Here is a 16,141-nt window from a genome sequence, read left to right as displayed (position 1 = left end):
ATTTAAATATATAGAATGGTACAGTGATCCATTACTGGGTCCTCAAAATGCTGCCATATTTGACTGCTGAAGCAGTGGCTGGAATGGTCCTGCCATTCTGTTTTTCTAATATTCATGGGCTCAGATATATCAGGCCCACCTTTATTTTCCCCTAATAATACCTCCCTCTAAACCCCTTCCTGTTTCTAGTTCTCTCCCCTTGGGAAATTGCTTTGTAATTACATTGAATATATTTTGCATTTACTTAACTGTGTTTATGTTGCTTTCCCCTTTCCCTAGAAAATGAAAGTTTCTTGATGGCAGGGTTTCTTTGTTTTAAGCTTTCTATATCTAGTACCTAGAACATAGCATTAAAAAATACTTGCTGAATAAGTGAAGATTTGAAGTTCAAATATTTTTAACTATTAGAAAGAAGCCAGATCTCATCCATGGGTGGGGAACCTGATGTCTCAAGTCCACATGCAGTCCTCTAGGTCTTCAAGTGTGGCCCTTTGACTGAATCCAAACTTTAGAGAACAAATCCCCTTAATAAAAGGATTTCTTCTGTCAAACTCAGGCTTAGTCAAAAGACCACAGTCAAGGACCTAGAAGGCCACATATAGCCTCAAGACATCAAGTTTCTCACCCCCAGAATTGTATGACTAACCATGTCTTAGAGCTTAATTCATGAATTCATGTTCAAAGGAGATAGTAATGTGAATTCCAAATTGCTAAAGAAGTAAATATCATTTAGATGCTCTTTTATGCTCTTACTGTAGTAAAAACTGATATGGAATTCCATTTATTCTATTTTATATGTTCTCAGAAGCAACTAAAATATATAGGGGTATACTAAAATCATACTTAACACTGTTGTTGAACATTTCCTCATCACCCATCAGACAGAAAAGTTCCAACAAAAATATGAGACAAGGACAAATAAGAGTCATTAATCACACAAAAAAATGACTCCTTAAATAATTTAATACTGGAACAAAATATCCCTTATAAATAACAATTAATTACACAGAAATCCCAAATTTCTGTAATTTTGCAGTTATATTATACTATTTATGATCACTGGCACTTTTATGAATTTTCCACCAAAAGCCCCTAATTGTTAAAATTGACCAAATGGCCTCCATGTTCCTAAATTTGTTTTCAGTGGTTGATAACAGAAAACTGTTACACAGCAAGGAAAATCACACCTAAATCTGTCATAAAATTTACAAGTATATATGACCATAGATGATTCTACATAATTATTTTTTTAATGAAATGTTTCAAATCTGTGTACTCTGCTATGCTTTGCTATGAACACTACCTTCACCTTGGGTTTCCTTTTTTGTCGTTTGCTATTGTAAAGAATAAGAAATCACTGAAAGACTACGCCTCAAAGTCAGGAAAGGTTACTCAAGACAGCCATAAGAAAAATTTTGCCTTTTCCTCCAAACCAACTGCATCCAAGTATGAAAGGCTATAAAATCAGAAGATTCTCATATACTTCTCTGGAGTACTCCAAAGTTACAATGATGTTCAAAGAACATTTTCATTCCTAAGGAGACATTTTATTCTTGCCTCCATCAGCCCTTTTGATCTATCTGTTTTTTGCACAACACAATTTAAAATATTTTAGTCATATACAATTCACTCTTTTCTTGTTATTTAGTCTTCTCTTCCCAATTGACATAATAAATTCAATTCAAAAAAGAATTACCACTTAATATTCTTCCAAAACTTTGTGAACATCCCATACAAGTACCCAGAGGCAGGAAAGGAGAAGATAAAATGGAAGAACAACTACCAGTCTAATATGACTAGAATGCATAATGAATGAAATAACCTTAAGAGGCATTTCATACATTGATTAGTTGGAAAGGAAAGCAAGGTCTAGATTGTGGCAGATTTTAAATGCCCAGCTAAAGACTTTGTACTTCATCCTATAGAAAATGCAGACCATAGGAAAGATTTTGACATGACAAGATTTTTCAATGGGGACTTGAAGAAGTGAATGTATAAGTTAAAAGATAGTATCTAAAAATGTTTTGAATTGCTTTATCATAATTTAAAATAGCAATAATGGGCTCTTAGTCAGGGAGAAAGTTTACCTAAAAAGATATGATAAATATACATTGATCTAGAATTTTGCAAACCTGTGGTAAAATTTTATATATACAATTTCCTCAGTGCAGAGGGAAAAGCTTCACAGAACCTAGCTACATGAGTTTCTGGGAAATGTAGACCCAGATAGCACTGTTTCTTTCCATCCTGGAATGACAGAGAGATTTTCCTGAGAGACTAGATGAGGATGGACCTAGGGTTGGAAGAGGATAGGAACTGAGTCATGTAAGATGAGGAGAAGTTGCAGGGAACTCCAATGGGAGAGCTTCCTCCAGGAGTTAGAGGGGTCAGATTGTCTTGGCCAATGCTGTACTGCTATCATGCAACCATGTGTGCTTTGGACGCTAGGTTGGGAAGAGAGGCTAATCAAGGTTTTCAAATTGAGTTGGCTGAATGAAATTTAGGAAGAGATCAGGGGTCAGAGTAAAAATTCACTCCTGGCTGAATATGACTATGCTACACCAGGGCTGCTAGAAATATAGTGCAATGGGCCGGATGGGACAGCTGAGACCAGAGTGCAGGCAGGGTCCAATAAGTTGGGTGGTTGTTCCAATCAACAATTCATGCAGATAGTGAACTGCTTGTTTCCCTCTTCTATTTCTATCTGAGAAGAGTCTAATTCAGAGATTTTCCTGTTCTTGAGAGTTGCTGTTTTGCTATTTTCATTAGTCTCAAAGGCAGCTAGAGAAGTGATTGATTTTAACTCCTCCTTATTGTATGCGTCATTACTTGTTGAAAGGGAAAACCGGGAGATAGGTACCAGTGAGTGGCCTCTGGTATATAGAGATAAAGGAAAAGAGGTTCAAGTCTCCTGTTTAAGCTAATTCAATTTGGCCTGATTCAAATGAAAAAAATCTTACTGATAAATAATGATGGTTATATCTTCTACATATCACAAGCCAGGAAACAAGCTAGAGTAAATTCAGAGCACCAAATGTAGCCAATGTCCAATTTTAAGCAGATTTAACCAGTAAGTAAAGGGCAGGAAACATTATAGGAGTTTAGGCTGTTCACTCATGTTAATTGCTTCTCCTATCTTCTCCTTTGTTCTCTCCCAAAGTGTTAGCTGCACCTGATTCTCAGTGAGAGGCAGAATAAAATGACTGACTAGCAGTAAATCATATTCTCTGTTCAAGGGACAAAGGAGAATAAATAAATTTCTGTTAGTCTAAATGCCTCTAACCCTTCACTAAAAAGGGAAGAGAAGGGAGAAAAATAGCTATATTTCTCTACCAAGCTAGATGTCATAGAAACTATCTATAGTATAGAAAGAATAGTCAAGTCAACAAGAAATTATTAAGTACCTATTACATGCCAGGCATTATGTTAAGTTCTAGGAACTCAAAGCTAAAAATAGTCCCTGCTTTCAAGGAGCTTACAGTCCATCTAATGAGTAGCTTATTGTCTAGGTATAGCAGTTGTGATAACCATAAATTCAAAATAGGTAAAATCTAATAAAGGAGATAACACTTAAAACCTACGATTTCAGATGTCTACACACAAAAGCATAAATTATGAGTTCCAGTCAAGTTGTACTACAAATCCTAAGGGAAGGAAACCAATGTAACTATCTAGCTAATCACTAAGACTTGGCGAGATAGGACTAATGACTAGAACATGGCTCTGGAAAGACATTTTATTTAAAAAAAAACAGGGTTGAAAAATTAGGATGAGGTGAGTGGTGGGCAGTAGTGGAACAGTACACTTACTTCTTCACTCCTGTGAAGAAATGTAGGAATCATACATGGAAAAAAATGTCCAAAGATCAGTTGAGGTAGAAACAGAAATGATATTGTCACTGGACTACCTGAATATAAAAAGAAAGAAGATGAAGGGACTAGGGAAAGAACTAACTAGTGTAGTACAGATGCCTGATATTCAAACTTAAGTCATAGGATAGAATGAGATTGCCAAGGGAGAGAACATAGAAAGAAAAATTACAAGGATGAGTAAGACAGAGCCTTGGTAAACCCCTCACAGGGATGGGTGGAAGACAGAGGAATAAATAGTATCAAAAAAAGTTTGATGCTGTAAAGCCAAGCATGAACAGCTTTCCAGAGTATTGCTGCTGTGAACAGCTTCAAGATTCTGATTACATAGTATAACGAACTCTCTATTTATTCAGTAACAAATCAGAGCAAAACATTCACAGAAATCAAAGTACAGCATTCACCATGTCACAACTCAACAACTTAACACTAAAATGGCCACATAGTTTTCACCAGAGTGATCACATAGGTTTAAGCAAAGTACATTCATTTAGTCAATCACAAAGTCCTTACTTCAATCACAAAGTACAAAAGCCAAAGTCCTTCACCCATGGAGTGCAATTAAGTTACAATTTTATCAGTCACTACTCAGTACCCTCTTAAGGAGTAGTGGAAAGTATAAGGGCCATCCACCCCTCAGTCACAAGTAAGTTACAATTTAAATCATCAGACCCATTGAGAGGTCTTTTCATCTTGACTCAAGGCAGGCTCTTAGCTTCTATGGTTCCTCTTCCATGGTCCCAGCTCCTACCTGAATCCACCAAACTGTCACCTGGGTTCAAAGGCAGGCAGCTCCTAATTCTTTGTCCATCTCTCCATGCAGTTCCTGTTCCATATTTAAGCTCACACACAGTGTCCAGTCCACCTCAAATCCTTCACAGTTTCTCTTCCTGGGAAGAGAAAACTTAACAGAGCCACAACAATATCTACACACATCAAGCTTAGCAGAATTACAACAATATTCACATACATGGTCAGCACTATCATCTCAATTCACTTTTTGCCTGTGAAATCAACATAGATCCAAAACAGACAGACAAAGTACCAACACCACAGTCATGCTCCCTCTGGCAGCTCCAGCTGTTCCTCAGAAGACCTCGGCAGCTCTGTTGGCCTTCAGAAGTCTTCAGCAGCTCTGGCTGGTTCTCAGAAGGTCTCAGAAGGAGTTTGGCTGGCTAACAGAAGAAGCTCCACCACCACAAGTTCTGTTATCAAAAATCAAAATTACTTTCTCCAGCTCCATTCTCAAAATCAAAATCACTTTATCCAGCCTCCATGGGGCTTGCTCCAAAAAATTCTGTCTCAGTTCTCAATTCTCATTTCTCTTCTCAGTTCTTCTCAATTCTTAGTTAAGTCTTCAGTCCAGCAGTAGCAGCCCAGCCTCCAGATGCTCCCTGAGAGATTCTCTCTCTCTCTCTCTCTCTCTCTCTCTCTCTCTCTCTCATAGCAGCTACTCTGCCTCTAGGATGCTTACCCCAAGAAATTCTGACTCTCCCAGATGGGGCTTTTCCTTATTATGGTATTAGCTCCTCCCTGTTCAGCCTCTCCCTGTTATGTCAGCAATAGGGGTTCATACCTTATGTTTCTTTAATGGAGGCTTGATATAATTAGTTTGACACTAAGTGCTAAATGCCTGTTAGCTTGTCAGTACAAAGGGATTTCCAAATTTCATTACTATTATAGATACATAGGAAAAGAATCAGGAAAAATATTGTTAGGTACATCAGAGAAGGAAAGCATCTTCAAGATGTGGGTTAGATACATGATCTTCAAAGTTACAGAAAGATCTAGGAGAAGTAAGACTGAAGTTAGGCCATTGGATCTTAAAATGAAAAAGACAATAGTGATGCTGGAGAGAGAAGTTTCAGTTCAGTGATTAGATCAGAAATTATAATATACAATGAGTGAGTGTTGAGGAAATTGGCAGTAACTAATACTTTTTAAATTCTAAAGTGACTTTACTCAGTTCACCTATGTGCAAGAGCATGAGAGTAATGAGTAAAATGGCATTCTGGCTTTGAATTTCCAATGGTCATTTCTGAGATAGTCAGAACTTTAAAATCTTCATATAATATTTAAATTTATCTCAGTTATCATTTCTGTTATGCAAATGGGAAAACAGAGAGTGAAATGGTATATATCTTGCTCAAAGATTCAGTGATGTAGTATCCAGGTTGCCTAACTCTAATCCAAGACACTTTTCCCCTAAACCACATGGCATTAAAAATATATATATCTTAAATTGAAAATATATCCAATTTGCTGAAAAGGATTTATTAAAAATTTTTTTAATAATATCTAAACTGCATTTAATACTAGGCTTTTTCTACATGTTAGCTTGTTTTGCTGTATTTACCACCCTTTCCCCCCACCACCCTCTCCTTTCTATTATTTATATTATTTTTATAAGGGATGTTTCTTTGAGAAATGGAGAGAAGACTGGAAAATGTAGGGGTCATTAAACAAAATATATCAATGACATGTATTTTAAAAATAAAAGTAACTCAAGTTGAAATTTAGACACATAGATATATTTCAATACATACATCTAGGTATATAAGTTTTCTTTTCAAATTTTTTAAATGTATATTTTCTTTTTAAAGGAAAAATTTGTTGTCCAATTTTAATAAAAAACATACTAAAAAATAAAATGGCCATAAGGGTGTGCCATAGTTTTTTTTTTTTTAATTGAAGTGGAGCTTTTATTATGTCTTGATTGACCTAAAGCCACTCCAGCATATAATTGGTTATAATCTCTACTACTGGAAAACCAGGAACACAAATTGACACCTTTTTTGTTAGTTTGTTTTTCTGTTTGTCTGCTTATTATTGGGGCTGTTAATAATATAAGAAAAAAGGGAAGAATTCATCTTGGCTAAATTCCTAGACTGACATTATTTTAAAGAGGCAGAAATAATAGGATGCAACTATGAATCTTGTTTATTGAACCTCAAAGATGACTTCCTCAAGACTTATTTATGGGAAAGTCTTCTTCACAGCTACCAACTAACTTGGGGTCTTCCTCAACATAAGCCCATAGATTTTATAGTGTTTTGTACTTAAGGACATGATGGTTTTCCTTTCCTTCAATTTTTCTTTTATCCTTGACATTCCCTATGGATTACAATTCACATCAATTGCATAAATAAAATGCAAAGTCAGCAAAACCACACATATTTTAACACTTGTAAGAAAGGATATATCCATTCATTAGTATGTACTCTGAGAGTTTTTCACAATACAATACGTTCCACCTTCTTTTCTGTACTCGTTAGCAAGCACTGATAAAGTTTATTTTGCCTAGACTTTTATCAGAATTGAAGTTTGAATATTTTCTTTTTTATTAGCTCAAAAAGTCAATTACCACTTTAAAAGTAAAGCTAACGGGATGAGAGTATCCCTCAAGCATGAAATATTGCCCTGGCCACATCTCTGACAAAAGTAATGGCTTTGTCTCATTGGAATCTGCATGTCCCTTGTTGATTTTTTTTTTTTTTTGCTTGACTGGGATATGTGCCTTTGCCCGTGATTTTTTTTTATTAGGCAGGATACACTCCAAAGTTTGGCTTGGGAATATCACTGTAAGCATGGCTGTTGAAATCCTAAGCACAATCCTCTAGTTGTTCTGCCAGAGATAGTCACTTTGCAGTTATTTGGGAACAAAAGGCTCAAGAAAGTGTCTAGCATGTATCACATCTACCAGGTTTTCACTTGTAAGACATAATTTGTTTCTTTTTCCTCCAATTCAAAAAATCTAGGTGGGGACCTATGACCTTCAGCATAGTTAGCATCAGTGGCTTGAAATTCTGCCTAGTCAGTCAGAGATAGAGTTTTAAAATTTCAGCAGAAATATGTCCAAAATTTTTTTTTACTGTCTAAGAATTTCACTAGTCCTGGCTTTATTTTAAAATTGTTTTGTATTGATTTTTTTTTCTAGAAATTTGGAAGTAAGGAAGAAGAGAGACTTAGGATAGCTTGAATGATAGATTTGGTTGGTGGCAAGCTAAAGGATTTTTTGAGAGTTATTGTGAAATTTTTGGATGCTGCAAACTTAAGTGTGTTTGATGACAGAAGAGAAAGGGCCTTTAAAAGGAGAGATTCAAGGTGAAAAATATAAAGGGAATGAACCCAGAGAGAGGCTTAAGATTTTCAGTGAAGAGTTAGAGGAGAAAGAGTCATCACTTCTTAAATTGGAGGAAAGGAGAAGGAGAATGGCAAATAAAAAAGAGATTTGGAGATGGGAAGAATAAATGAGAGAGTTCATGATAGATGACTTTAATCTTCTTGGTAAAGTAGAAGTCATGGTTATTTATTGAGAGATGGAAGATGCATTTGGAATTGAAGTGGCTTTAGGAGAGAGGAGGTTTGAAAAAGATACAGTATGGTGATAGTAAATCAGAAAAGAGTATGAAGTGGTGAGAGCTTAATGGAGAGATAAACATGGCAGAAAGACCAATATGACATGCTAGAAAAGTCCCTGTCAGCTGAAAAATAAGGTGTTGATGGTCAAGAGAGGATTTCTTTTGGGACAGAGGATGATCTCAAGATCACAATTCTAGTTCATGACTGACATTATCTTTGTTGTTTCATGGAAACTTTTCATTATTCCTCACTCATGATTAGGGCATCTATATTGGGAGAAAAGCAGGCCATCCATAAGGTAGTCAAGTCTGTTCTCTTCCTGTAATTAAGCCCACAAACTGACTTATCAAATCTCTGGAAAGAGATGAAGATTGAGAAGGCAGTGAGGCTTCTTGGTGGCTGTTGACTCTAGGATGAATTGAAAATGTCTGGGAGAAGTAGTGGTGGGCTACAGGTCATAGGAGGTGGTTAGTAGTCTAGATCTGGATAAGAGACCTGAATAGTCATGCTACAGATTGGAGGGGAGAGAAATGGGTATGACTGATGATTGCTGGACGAATATATGGCATGGAATTGGTAGTATGGAGGACTTCTAGAAAATGAAATGTGCTGCCTAAATTTCAGCATACTATGCCAAAATTGTGGTGACTCCACCCTAGTAATACTGGTAGTTAAACTGTCTGAATTTTTATTGGACCCATAAAAATGGTTTCATGACTTCCTGTGAAGAGATTCAACAACTTGGCAATAGATGAAGAGGAACTAAATAGCAGCATGGTCCTAGGTTGAAACTTATCAGAGAAAGAATACTGTAAGTACCCAGGGTCAAATGCCTATAGTTAGTAGATAACTAAATATAAGCTTAAAGTTCAGAAAGTAGTGAAATAAAACCAATATAAAGGTAATGGACTAGGAAATGGAGAGTGATCAAAGAAATGGTGATCTTACTGAAGATGAAGATCAGGTTCTGTATAAGTATGTATTTGGGGGAAGTAGAAAATGAAAATGTAAAGATCATGCAAATGATTCTCAGAATTAAAGTTTTTAGAAGTGAAGTAATTTGTGACGATTGTGAGATCTAAATTGTAACCACCTGTAGACATTTCTTATAATGATAGGATTTAGAGCTGGAAAGAATCTTAAAGATCATTTAGTCTAAGTGACTTGCCCACAGTCAGTCACATAGCTAATAAGTGCAAAAGCTAGTATTTGAAACCTTGTCTTCTTCCTGTTGTAAACCCAAGCATAAGTAGCTCTCCGAGGACTGCTGTTGTGAATAGCTTTTATGTTCTGGTCACATAGTATAGTCAACTCTCTATTTATTCAGCAGGAAACTAAGGCAAAGCATTCACAGAAACCAAAGTACAGCATTCACAATGATATAACAACTTATCACTAAAGTGGTCATGTAGTTTTAAACAAAATATATCATTCAGTAAGTCTTTAACTCAATCATCCTTAAGGAGCAATCCTCCTTAAGGGATACAAAGTACAAAGGTCACAATTTTCCCATCCCTAGGTCACATTATCTTAATCTCTCAGTCAAAAAGTCTTTGTAATGCCAAGCAGAGGCAACTTCCAAGGTTCAGAATACCAGCATAGTAACTCTCTATTTTATTCAGTGACAAATTAAGGCAAAACATTCACAGAATGGAGAAAATAAAAATACAGCATTCACCAAGTATAATTCAATAATTTCCAAGTACTACTCCACCCCTGAGCAGTACATTCATTTAGTCAATCACAAAGTCTCTCTTCTCAAATGGAGATTAGTTTCCAGTCATAAACAAAGTATATTCATTTGATCAGTCACAGAGCACAAAAAAGTCAAAAGTTTCCAACCCCTGGATCATAACTGAATTACAATTATCATCAGTTAACACTAAGCACCTTCTCAAAAGGGGCAGTGGAGAGCACAAAGGCCATCTACCCCTGAGCTACAATAAGTTTAAGGTATCATCACAGCATTTAATACCCAAAGAGAGGTCTTTTCTTCATCTTGACCTGAAGCAAGTTCTCAGCAATCTCTGTTCCTGGGGAGACAGAGCCCAACAAAGCCACAAGATAGATTGCCAGTGTCCTCATCAATTCACTCTCTGCCTGCAGAACAGTCTCAGAACCCCTGAAAACATCAGTAAGACCCTCTTCCAGGATTTCTGTAAACATACAACAAGAAAATCTTTCTTTGGGGCTTCTGAACCAACAGCATTGTTCCAGGACCTCTGCAACAACAGCACTGTCCTTTACCAGCAGACGAATCTGGCAAAACAACATCAAAACAGACAGACAAAATACTGGCATCACAGCCATGTCACCTCAGTCCTTGGCAGTTCCAGGTAGCAGCTCTAAAAAAGTCTTGGGAAGCTCCAACTGGCCCTCAGTAATCCTCTCTTTCTCTCTCTGCCTCCACAATGCTGCTCTCAAAAGTTCTTCTGGCCTCTCTCTGCTTGGGCCTCTCTGTAAATCCATGGCACCAGCTCCTCCCAGTTCAGCCCTCTCTCTTCACATCAATAAGTCCTTCCAACTTGTGGGATTCACAAGCTCTGGGTTTCAACACAACCTGAAAACCAAGCCAATACAGGGGGATCTTTAAATTCCATTAACTATTACAGTCTTCTTTCTTCTTCATTGCAGATTAGTTTCCAATTATCCTTAACTCAATCATCCTTAGGGAGTACAAGGTACAAAGTACAAAGTTCTCCCACCCCTAGGACAGAATAAATCATAATATTCTCATTCAGCACTAAGTACACAAGGATGTCTTTTCATCTTGGCTGGAGGCTGGCTCCCAAATTCCATGGTTCCTCTTCCATGGCTCTAGCTTTTGCCTGAATCTACCCAATTGTCACCTGGATTCATAGGCAGGAAGCTCTCAGCTTCTCACCCAGTTCTTTATCCCAGCTCCTTGTCTAGTTCCTTGTCCAGCTCCCATTCCATATTGAAGCTCACAGTGTCCAGTCTACCTCAAGTCCTTCACAGTTTCTGTTTCTGGGAACACTAAGCTTACCAGAGCCAAAACAACATTCATGCACGTTTCTAGCACCATCATCAATTCACTATGTGTCTATGAGATCAACACAGACCCACAACTCAGCACAAATCGTCAGTATAGTCCCAGGACCTCTGAAACCCTCCTCCAGGACTTCTGTAAACAGACAAGAAAATCTTCTTTTAGGGCTTCCAGTAAGGTTCCAGGGCTTCTGTACAAAGTATTACAAACACAAATCAATACAGACAGAATAGACAAACAGAGTGCCAGGCACCACAAGTGGTCCCCTCTCAGTTCTGCTCTCTCCCAGCTTGTGCTTCTCCTTTTATATGGTCATTAGCTTCTCCATGTTCCACCCTCCTCTTAAGTCCTTCCTGTTCCTGTCTTTGGCAAGTCCCTCCCACTGTGGGTTTCACAAGTTCTGTTTCTTAACAAAGACTTGGTATAATCAGAGGCAAGGCTCAACTGAAACAAGGCTGTAAGTACTTGTTTGTTTGCCTTTACACCTGCAAAAGCAGGTAAGCCACACTGTAGATAGATCAATGGACTTGAAGTCAGGAAAATCTGAGTTCAAATCATGCCTCAGACTTTCACTAGCTTTGTGATCATGAACAAGTCAATTAACCTCACAATCTCAATTGTAAAATGAGGGGGTTGAGACTCAGTGGTCTCTAAGTCCTCTTTAAGCTCTAAACATATGATCCAATGATACAAATCCAATATTCTCTTCATGCTCATGTGTCATGGTAATGTTAAAGTAGATTACAAAGTTGAGGAAGTTGAACTTGGAGTCAAGGGAGTTCAATTGTCATTGATATAAATATTTAAATTAGTGGAGTTACTAATAGTGATTGGAGTACCAATAAGATTGTGATCTAAGTGCTAAACATCATTAATGAAAATGAGGAAATGGCCCAAGGGTTAGTAGAGGACATCAACAGTACCCTCAAATGGGCTCTATGAACAAATGAGGTGAATTTTAAAGAAGATGCTGAGCAATGGCACCAGAGTGAGGATATGCTGTTCACCAAGGGAGCAAGAGATATGGCAGTTTTTTCTCCTGTCCCTGAAATAAATGGGCCCCCATTGGAGAAGGGAGCATGAATAAGGTATCTCTGGGAGCACAATAAGCCATTTTTCAGGAGATAGGAGTAGAGAGGGAAGACTGCAAGAATAAAAGGGAGTAATAGAATGGGGATTCCACATAGCACAAGAAGCAAGGAATAAATTTCAGGAGGGCAATCTAAGTTAAAAATGCTGTTCTCATTTATTATTTCAGAAAATATCTTTATAGCAGCCCTTAATTTTGATAGAATCACTTGTATAAAGAGGTTACAGAAGTACCTCGAGGGACTAAGTTCTTGAAAGCTAAGAGGTTACAGTGTAAAATATATAATAGACATATTCCGTCCAAATATTTGCAATCTGCTTCCATGATTTTGACTGGCCTTAAAGAAACATTCATTTTACTCCAAATGGTGAAGTATATGCTATTCTTTAACAGCCTATACCTGTGAAACAAACACATTTCATAAATCATACACTTCAAAAACATACATTTGTCAAAACATGAACTTCAGTTCAAAAAATGTTTGCAAACACATGTTCAGCCTGGGTGATTGATAGTACAGAATAACAAGACTAATTTACATCAGCTAAGTTGTTGGAAAAGAGAAATCTCTAAACTAGTTTTCTTGAGAGCAAATCAAAATACTACACAGAATTCATAGGAGCAAAGGGCAAATTTTTGCTCTTGACCCACAGAAAAACGCAAAATATAAACCATTGTTTAAACAAAAACAAAGCAAACAACTCATGAATGCTTTGTATGACAAAGGGGTGGGGGTCCTTTTTTCTTTTTTGTTTCCTCTGTTAAAGCATTTCAACCAATACCCAAACAATTTAAGTTAAAGGGTATAAATGTATTTGAGCATTAGGAAGCATATACTTATACTTACAATGTAACCATTACTAAGCTTTTGTTTCTGTGAAAGTAACTTAAATGCTCCTTCCAGTGCTTTTAAAAAAAATTATTGTGTAAGGATAGCAGGCTCAAGACCTTTGACAATAAGACCCACTCTGAGTCACTGTCTAAAGCACTCAAGTTACCTTATTCAATTTCTTTCCACGGAGTTTTGTTGGACTGGTTCCTTGTGTTTTCCAGACATGATTAAGCTATAGTGGGGGGTTGTAATACTGAGTCATTATGTGGACTGATGAGGATTTCAGTTCACAAAGGACACATATGCAAGTGTTCACCATATAGAAGTATGCACTGGCAACAAACAGCTTCTGTGGTTTTATGTTTCTGTTAACAGAAGCCATTATCTGCCTCGTGTTATTCACTGAACTTGGAAAAGAACAATTAAATCACAAGACAGAGGAAAAACTGGAAAATATATGTGGTCTCCTATAAGGTGTTCCAAGGTTTCTTCTATTCATGGGATGGTATTATAGGGCCTTCCAAACACAAACATACATACACACTCACACACGCATATGCACACAGATGAATTTTTCTTTAAAAAGTGATTTGAGGACAAATTTTGTATTACTTGGCTCCTTGATCTTTTGTACTGCTTGCCCCAGGCATAGGAATTACTAATTATTGCTCTGGCTGAAACACTGGTAAAGGGTACAAGCCACTTATATTTTCAAAAAAAAGGGTGGGGGAGGAGAGAATGGAAACTCTAGGTCATGAAACTTTGCTTCATAGCAAGACACTAAAACATAATATTAAGGAATTAATAAATGAACATCTAGAAAAAGAAATAGTGATTACAAAGAGCTTTATTAAAAATAGATCATTAAGGGGACAGTCAGGTGACTCAGTGAATAGAGCACCAGCACTGAAGTCAGGAGAACCTGAGTTCAAATCCGACCTCAGACACTTAACACTTACTAGCCCTGGGACCTTGGGCAAATCACTTAACCCCAATTTCCCTGCATTCCTCCCTCCAAAAACAAATAGATCATTAAAAGGCACCATCAACAGTGACAAAAACACAAAGAGGGCTTAAGTTCAAGTCCCACCTCTCTAGTCATGAATGGCCTTGGGCAACTTCCTTAACTTCTCTGATTCTCGATTTTCTCAAATGTGAAATAAAGGGGTTGGATTAGGGGAGCTTCTGACCTCCCTTCTAGCTCCAAATCTATGGTCTATCATTAACCTCATTCAATTGCTAGGGTCCTAAAATTGTAGATTGGACAATTATTGAAATTACTTGGATTTTGACAAAATATTTGATGAGGTCTCCTATGCTAATCTTGTGGGCAAGAAGACACTTGGACTAATAACAATTATAGTTACATCCATTCAGAAATGAATGGTAAGCCCAAAGAATACTGGTCAATAGTGTAAAGTCAACTTGGAAGGAAGTCTTGAGTATTATGCTACAAGGAATCTTCCCTTTGCTTTTTAAAATTATAATCAGTGACTTGAATAAAGTAATCAATGGCATAGCTAATGTGTTGGATGACAGGGATCCAAAAAGAACTCAAATAGCCTATAACAATTGGGTTGAATCCAATAAAATGAAATTTAATGGATTATATGTTGTTTTACACTTAAGTTAAAAAACATTAATTTCACAAGTGCAAGATGGAAGAAGTGTGACTAAATAGCCATTCATCCAGAAAATATATGCAGATTTTATCAGACTCCAAGCAAAGACTATCACCATTTCCAAAAAACTGACGTTCAATCACAGAACAATGGAGAGTTGGATGGTTTTAAAATGTTACCAGCAAAAAAAAAAAATGCTGGCATAGTACTACAAAAGTATAATCAAAGAAGTTGTATTTTTGGAAAAGTTAAAAAAGGATTTGCAGTGAAAATGAGACATAACTGATGAGTAGCCCATGAACACCATCAGTACCCATAATTTGTCAAGAGGTTTAGAGAAAACCTCCTAAGGTAAGATCACCTGGTCAACATTTATGGGGAGGCATAAGCAAACATTGGACAACATGAGAATGTTTAGAAGGGTTTTGATCTGAACCAATGGAGGAAGTGTCATCAATGAGATCACAATTCTACTGAAATTAATAAAGCAAATTCAACATACATCAATGTTATGATATGATAGTCAAAATATCTGATGTAACATGAAGTTGTTTTAAGAGAGGCATAGTATTTTCTAGGTTATATGAGTAAAAGATAGAGGCCTAGCCATTTTCTCCAATCTTCATTAACTTTCACAATATTCTCTAAATGGATATTTGTGTTCTTGAGATAAAGCAATTAAAAATTAATCCACAGGACAAGAAAGTATGACCAAAAATAGTCTTATGAATTAACACTGAGGAAATCTTTAATATGTTCATCTTTAACCTGATCAGCAGAAAAATCCTGCACCCATGAGCTTATGCTTTAAAATTCACACAAAGATTCCCTTCCTGCTTCAGACATTCTGAAGGAAAACTTCACTGTATGCCCAGACTTCACCCCTTTTCAACAAGAAACAAAAATTGCTTGTACCTAACCACATAAAGAAGAATGGGATGAAAAAAAAGAGAGGGGGCAATCAGATTTCTTTATAGTTGGGGTAACTCTGAAATGAGGGAAACCCAAGAATTTGGAGATTCTTCCCATATTATATACCCTCCTCCACCTTGAAAAAAATGGTACTCATCCAGCCAAGCCAGAAAAAGAAAGAACCAGAGTCAGTGAATCAAAAGCAAGAGGACAGCTTGAGTGCCTTCACAGGGCCTAAAGAAAAGGGTACTGACATCCAGCAATAGCCAGCGCTAACTCCACAGAAGGTACTTAGGGAAGGATTCATGGCTGGTGAAAAGTAAATTCCTCAACATGGAAGGAGGCTGAAATAGCTTAGCAGTTTAGTCACTAGATATACTTATCATCAAAAGAGAATGAGAGAGAGAGAGAGAGAGAGAGAGAGAGAGAGAGAGAGAGAGAGAG

General features: G+C 37.0%; 1 protein-coding gene across 1 annotated transcript in view; it reads right to left on the bottom strand.

Moving 5' to 3' along the window:
• Positions 1–16,141, bottom strand: part of LOC138175877 (cadherin-related family member 4-like) — a 133,000-nt gene that overhangs the window by 69,098 nt on the left and 47,761 nt on the right. The window lies entirely within an intron of this gene.

This window comes from Petaurus breviceps, unplaced genomic scaffold (genome assembly GCF_028583685.1).
Source record: "Petaurus breviceps papuanus isolate PSGF00001 unplaced genomic scaffold, PetGlider_PUasm1.0 79, whole genome shotgun sequence".
NCBI lineage: Eukaryota > Metazoa > Chordata > Mammalia > Diprotodontia > Petauridae > Petaurus > Petaurus breviceps.
The sequence above is the reverse complement of the archived record's forward strand: the minus strand, read 5'-3'. Positions and strand labels throughout refer to the sequence as shown.